Source organism: Thunnus maccoyii, chromosome 19 (genome assembly GCF_910596095.1).
Source record: "Thunnus maccoyii chromosome 19, fThuMac1.1, whole genome shotgun sequence".
Taxonomy (NCBI): domain Eukaryota; kingdom Metazoa; phylum Chordata; class Actinopteri; order Scombriformes; family Scombridae; genus Thunnus; species Thunnus maccoyii.
Window position 1 is genome coordinate 12,645,093 of NC_056551.1, and position 6,770 is coordinate 12,651,862.

The 6,770-nt window shown below is 40.9% G+C and overlaps 1 protein-coding gene across 1 annotated transcript in view; it reads right to left on the reverse strand.

The window, feature by feature from the left end:
* The window catches only part of fam163ba (family with sequence similarity 163 member B, genome duplicate a), a 27,763-nt gene extending 24,007 nt beyond the window's left edge, over positions 1-3,756 (reverse strand). Inside the window, exon 1 of the mRNA XM_042394354.1 lies at positions 2,344-3,756. The gene's annotated coding sequence lies outside the window, so the exon portion shown is untranslated. The remainder of the gene's footprint in view (positions 1-2,343) is intronic.
* Between the last annotated feature and the right edge of the window lie 3,014 nt (positions 3,757-6,770).

Below are 6,770 nucleotides of genomic sequence, written 5' to 3' on the forward strand. Positions count from 1 at the left end.
CAGCAGCAGCAGCAGCAGCAGCAAGCAGACAAGAAACACACAGTCACTCATAGTCACGCTCCGAGGGGGACTTGAGTGTGTGTGTGTGTGTGTTTGCGTGTGTGTACATGCAAGAGTATGACTGATCTCCCTGGGGGCCAAGGTTGTTCCAAGGGTCATTGAGAAAGTCGCCATGGGAACATAAGCCCCGCCTTGTCTTGCATTGTTGAAGGCCCTCTAAAAACACAGTATGTACTATAGGTGTGTGTGTATTTCTTTTCTGTTTAGACCATTGCATGGTTTTAATCCTACTTGTCATTCCCCACACTTGCTTTGGGTCATAGTTTCACTGATATGATATGATAGGACATGACAGGATATGATAGGGAGTGTTTAAAATCAGTCACTGTGAAGCTATAACTAAGACAGCGTGGGCATGACTTAAAAATAACACCCTTGACATCATAGCTGAATTCACTGTAGCTCAATGAGCTCATGCTGAGGACTCGCAGGTATCAATCTGACTGAATGTGCAACCTTCACTTCTCTTTCCACCTGGCTGGAGCCTTGAATAAGAATAATTTTCTAAATGACATGCTGAGTTAGACACAGATTCAAAGAAAAAATATATATCTCAGAAAAGTGTTTGGCCACCACAAGCATCCAGAACAGCATCCATGCTCCTTGAAATGGATTTCACAAGTCTCTTTAACTCTACTGGAGGGATACAACAACATTCTTCCGAAAGATTTGGTGTTTGGTGATGGTGGTGGAGAGTGCTGTCTAATAAGTTACTCTAAAACCTCCTAGCATCAGTCTCATCATTTTTTTTTTTGTCTTTAACATGTCACTCATCTGTATGTCATGACAATGACTTGAGGGCTGTGGTAAAATTTGATTTCAAAACTTTTAAGTGCATGAGGAACAGGTGAGGCATTTAGATAAATAAGGTATCTCAAGTAACTAGACACAAGAGAGGACATAAGTATGTAATGTAATAAGCCCAAATCACTTCTGCTGATACGCAAGCACAGTAGAGCATAATGAGTATTATTCCTTCTGGGTAGATTAAGCAAAGAGTCTGAAGTGGAGCTGACATTTTTGACTGTCAAACAGCACAGTGGAGGTCTGAGGTACAGATGCTGTATTGGGTTGTGGTGATATCTTTAAATCAGTTATTTTACAGTATGAAATTGTGCTTTTAGTAGAAGATATATTAGAAAGTTTTCCTCAAGACCAAAATACATTTGTTAGAGATAAGGGGACTTCAAAACTATTCCAAATCTCTTTTATGACACATAAACTATGGAGGTCATTTTAAGAGGTCATTACTAGTGCATATAAAAAACGCTGTTGAGTTTTAAGTATTTCTCTGTATTTTCATAACATGGGTTGTTAAAAATGTATTATTTTTCAGGGACAATTTACTCAAGATTCTTCTTCAAATCCTCAAGTAATGCCCATGTGCTGTTTTTGCTGACAGCAAACACTTTCCTTTATCAAATATAAACACTGGAAGCTGTGATTTAATCTTCTCGGCTTCACTTGTGATCACATTTTCGCTGGCTAGTTATTAGTTCATCCACCACAGTGTTTCCAAAACACCCAGTAGGTGGTGGGCTGCATCCTGCTCATTTCCTTGCCTAAAATATTGTGTCATTCTAACTGTATTCAAACGCTTTACTGCATGGCTTTAATGTTGCATTTCCACTCCGCCTAAAAATATCTGGAGTGAACAGTTTGGATGTGACCATGGCTAACAGTTGGTGACAGTAGCTGTGGCTCACAAGCCATGCTGTTTTGTCAGCATGTGGCAAGCCGGCCAGCCAGCAAGTCTGTCATACAAAGCACTGAACCTCTCCCTCGCTTTCACCCTCTCTCATCTATCCTTCTGCCTGTTTGTATATCTGCATCTGTTCATTCAAACTCCACTTACCCACTAACTGAATCTGGACCATAGGTTAATTTAGCTTCTACAAACACACTCTACTATATGTACATTGTACTGAATGTGTGGTATATGGACTATAAATCAATTATACATGTATGGATAAAATAGGGAGAATAAAAGCAGATTCTTGCTGCTGAAAGGCAACTGTGGTTCTGTCCATGGTGCTGAAATGAGAAACTCACCAAGCGCTCTATCTATCTATCTATCTATCTATCTATCTATCTATCTATCTATCTATCTATCTATCTATCTATCTATCTATTCTTTTGTTTGCCACAGCATGCATGACTTGACTGGCAGATGTATTTGTTTTGCTACAACAATCCAACCTGAGGATGAGTTAACTGAAGTCAAACCTCAAATGGGTTGAAGTATTTCCAGCTACAGTAAATTTCTGGTTTTGAGGTCCTTACCTTCAGAGATAAGAGGAATTCAGCAGGTCACATGTAGGGGTAGTGGTGGCTCCTTGGAGCTCAGGTCCCGACCTTTGCTGGCTTTTAGTGTGTGTCGACCTCAGTCACTGAATAATGAAAAAAAAGTCCCAAATGTAGCTGTCGAAGTAGAGATGGAGTTCGACTCGAGCCAAAAAAAATAAACCCCAATTGGCTCGATCCTCTTTAGTTAATTAAAAAAAATACAAAATCGCAAATGCCTCCTTTGCAAAAATGCCCAAGACAATGTTCTACTGTAATGTGCTTCTAGACTACTTTTCGCGACACATTCTTGTCATCAGCATGCAAAATATTATCTGTCCAATTCCAGACTTGCAACTGAAAAACACTCCAAAGGCGACAAAGATGATGATCTGCCGTGCTGCAAGGATAATATCTCTGAAAGGGCTGTTTGGAGCAGCCACACAGTTCCATCCACCGCTTGTCTGTTTGAGTTGTTTGAACAGTAGAGACTGGTTAACCGACGCTGCCCGCAAAATAAAACACTCCTACGCAAACATCATCATCATCATCATCAGCCTCGACAGCATGTGTGTTGGAGGAGGAGACAGGAGGATAGAAAATCTCGACATCTCCATTTCAACAACCAGTTTCCCACCGTCCGAGGAGGTCGAGGTCAGATATTTGCTCGGCGGCCAATCGACGCGAGGCTTTTCGCTTCTCTCTCTATCAATCTATCTATCTATCCCCTCCCTCTCCTGTATGTTCCTCTCGTTGCATCCAATTTTTGGCGAAAAGCAAGCCGGCCAGTCGCTTTGGGGCTACAAAGTGTCTACAGCTGGCTAATCCAAGAGAATATATGCGACTGTGTATTTGATGCACGGTTGTTGGATCTCCGTGTAATCGCTGATTCCTGCAGAGCGACGTCCGAGCAGTGCGCGGAGACTAGTAAAATGCGCTTAAATCCAGAGGTGGCTCTATAGTGCCTGCGGACCCAGTGAATGAACGCAGCCTGGAATGTGCAGCCTGGGAGATGGCGCTTTAGTCACAGGCTCAGATTGGCTATGGGTGCTACGGGGGGGATGACAGAAGGCAGACAAGACGCTGGATGACTTCTAAGCAGAAGTCTGTCAGAGTTTTTTAATAGGCTGGAAATGTTCATTACATTAAAAAAAAAAAAAACGCACATATTTCTGGGGAGCTTATAAGCAACACTGCATATAACATGAGTTTTATCAAGACATCATTTTCACAAGTCAGGTGAATAATAGAAAAAAAGTGAAAGAGCAGTGAGGAGAAGTGGTGAAGAGAGGGAGCTTGTGTGTCCTTAGACAAACTCAAAAAGCTGCAAGTGTACTCCATCACACACCAGCCTGAACCTGACAGTCAACCTTCACTATGTCCTCTGGTTATAGTGAAAACCAGAAGCTGCAGCAGCATTTAGAAGAGGGATCCATTAAGCTTCTCTCTTGCAGTTAATCACACAAGCTGTATGCATTATGTGACAGCAAACTCTATAAAGATAATTAAAAAATTACACCTGTCCTCTGCCCAAGGTTCAGCCAAGGTGGAAAAACAAACGGGCCCTCTGTCTGGAACAAAATGTTCATTAAATGCTATTAGGAAAACGGACACTACTGTCCCTGGAAGGATCATTTTTCTCTGTCTGTACCTTCCTGTGTCTCATGTCCTTTCACTCTGTTTCCTAAATCCTATCAACAAGACATATTGGGGATCCATCCATGGATGTGACATACTGTTTTCTACTTGTTACCCTCTGTCATGTGATCCACATGTCTCTGTTTATGCCAGAGTACTCCCCTGCTATCAGCCTCTGAACCCGAACTGTTTCACTGCTCTCTTTTTCTTTCTCTCCCTCTCTCTCTCTCTTTACTCCTCTCCAACTCTTCACTCATCGTCTCCTCCTAATTATCCATTCCACCCCTACAACTCCTCGCCTCTTTCATTCACATCAGACGAGGGGCAGTTTGAGGCAACGTTAAAAGTAGCTGTTAGAGTTTTTATTGCATTCATTATTCAAACATGCAGAAGTGGAGATTAGTGCGCTCTGAGAGTGTGGAGCGTTGAAATATTTATATTATGAGAGAATGAGATGGTTGGATTGGTCATATCGGGGTGAATTTTGCTTTTATCCATTTTTCTCACGCTCCCGCTGTGTGTGTGTGTGTGTGTGTGTGTGTATTTATGTATACACACTTTTAGGCAGGGTGAGGTGTGTCAGAGTGGTTAGGAGTCAGTTTACCTCATATTCACAGCTTTTCCTTTTTTTTGAAAGAAAAGAAAATTCAATAGCAGAATTCAAAGTAATCTTTAACTGTATTATCAATATACAGTGACATCAACACAATCTAATGCAATTAAGTACAATCTTTTTGTCAAAACTGGATTAACCTGGTAAAGTGGGTTAACTGCCCTGGGGGCCGAGACCCTTAGGGGCCCCAAACATCTTTACTGCTTGTCAATTAGTATTGGTAATTTGATTATTTTAAAATGTGTAAGGAATTTGCAGCACTTGAGTCAATATCAACAAAGACAGATCCTGCATTTTTACCTGATGTCATAGAACGGCCTTGTAGAGGTGCCCCGTATAAAATCCAGATTTAAGACTTTTATAATGTGCTCACATGGTGTATATTCCTAAATAAAGCCAAATGAAAGTAAATTAACTGACGGAAAGCCTGAAGCCATGTTGTGTTACATTATTCCTGCATAATTACTGGTTGGTTTCTGTATCTCTGGACATATAAGGAAGTCTGCTTACTTAATTGGAGGTGACAGGTGACATGACATAGACATAGAAGTGTGATGAATACAAGAGAAACAAGCTCAATCAACATGATGATAAAGTTTTGATGATAAAAGATGAACAAGTTACAGAACTATTAGGCTACATAGTATTTTGTGATATTACACATATAATGTAATGCAATCAGACCCTAAATGCAAAATAAAAACATATAATACAATACAGTAACATTAATCACAAAACCTGAGACTATGTTCACAAGCTATGGATCATTTGTCACATAGATTCCTTATTATTTTGGCATCTGTGTGTCCATGCATGTGCTTGTCCCAAACTGAAAGCAGTGCATGATGGGAAAGTTTTGGGGGCAATATCTGGATTGTTCTAGGCAGGATAATGTCAGATAGACCCTCAGGCTCTTTGCATAAACACACCCACACACACAGACATGATTACACACATGCAAAAAGGATTGTCGTTCTCTCCCTAAATCTGTTCTTCCTCACCCATTCCCCCCTCGCCCCCCCATTCTATCCCTCTCTCTCTTTCCCTCCGGTGCACTGTCGACTTTACGGCGTCTCGTCTCGTTTGTGTCTGCTGACACATCACTAGTGGCAGCAAAAAGATAAGTGTGCATGTAAAAGAAATGAGAAGGCAGGGAGAGAATATGAGGGGGTGATCAGCAACAGCAACAGAGAGCAGTGTGACAGGGGAAAAACAGACTGAGGAGAGAAGTGGAAGTGTGATGGTGTAAAAGATGAAAAGAAACAATTATTGTACAGACACAGAGAAAGAGAGAAGGTTATTGAGCTTCGTGTGTAGGCCAGAGACATCAGAAGGCCACGCAGATCTCTGTTTGCCTCAGGGACAAACCGTCTTTATTACATTAACCAACACGATACCAGTCCGGGTCTTTCTGTCCTGATCTCTGTTTTCTGCACAGATCCAAAGCTTTCTTTATATATGAGCCTATTCCGGAAAAGGATTGAAATGGTTTGACGTCATGTACAAAATTTAATCCAACACATGCAGACTTTGCATTCACCCTACAGCACGTTTGATGACGAACTCTCCCCGGAATTCAAGGGACCTTGAAATTTATTGAATCATCCTTATAGAACAGGACATAGAGTGAGATTTGACTAATGCACAAAATGAGGTTGCCTTCCCTGTAAACTGGCAATCTGTGCCTTATTTATCTCTGTCCTGATTACTTTAAAGAGCAATTAAACACAATAAACATCTTTTGAGCTGTTAACCCACAATGCTCTTCCTGTGTGCAGCCTCAGACAGAAACGTTTTGACTATTTCCATAACTCAAATCACTATCTTCCTTTAAATAACTTCTTAAAACTGTATTTACTGTATTTACTGGCATTTAAGTTTTTATGCTTGATGTCTTGATATGTTCTTTAACAGAGTTGGTCACCTATGTGCAATGGAGGGCCAATAGTTTGCAGGGTTTCGGTCCAACCAAGGTCTCCACTGACTTATTAGCACTTCCTCAAGTAGAGCAGAGGACCTCATCAGTGAAATTACTTGCTAAAGTTGGAATTAAAAGTGTTGGCTGTCCATAGCACATGCTTGTGTTATACATGATATATTTATTCCTGTATTTTATTGTCTGCTGTATGTAAAGCATTCTGTGACTACGATTACACAAATAAACTTTATTATGATC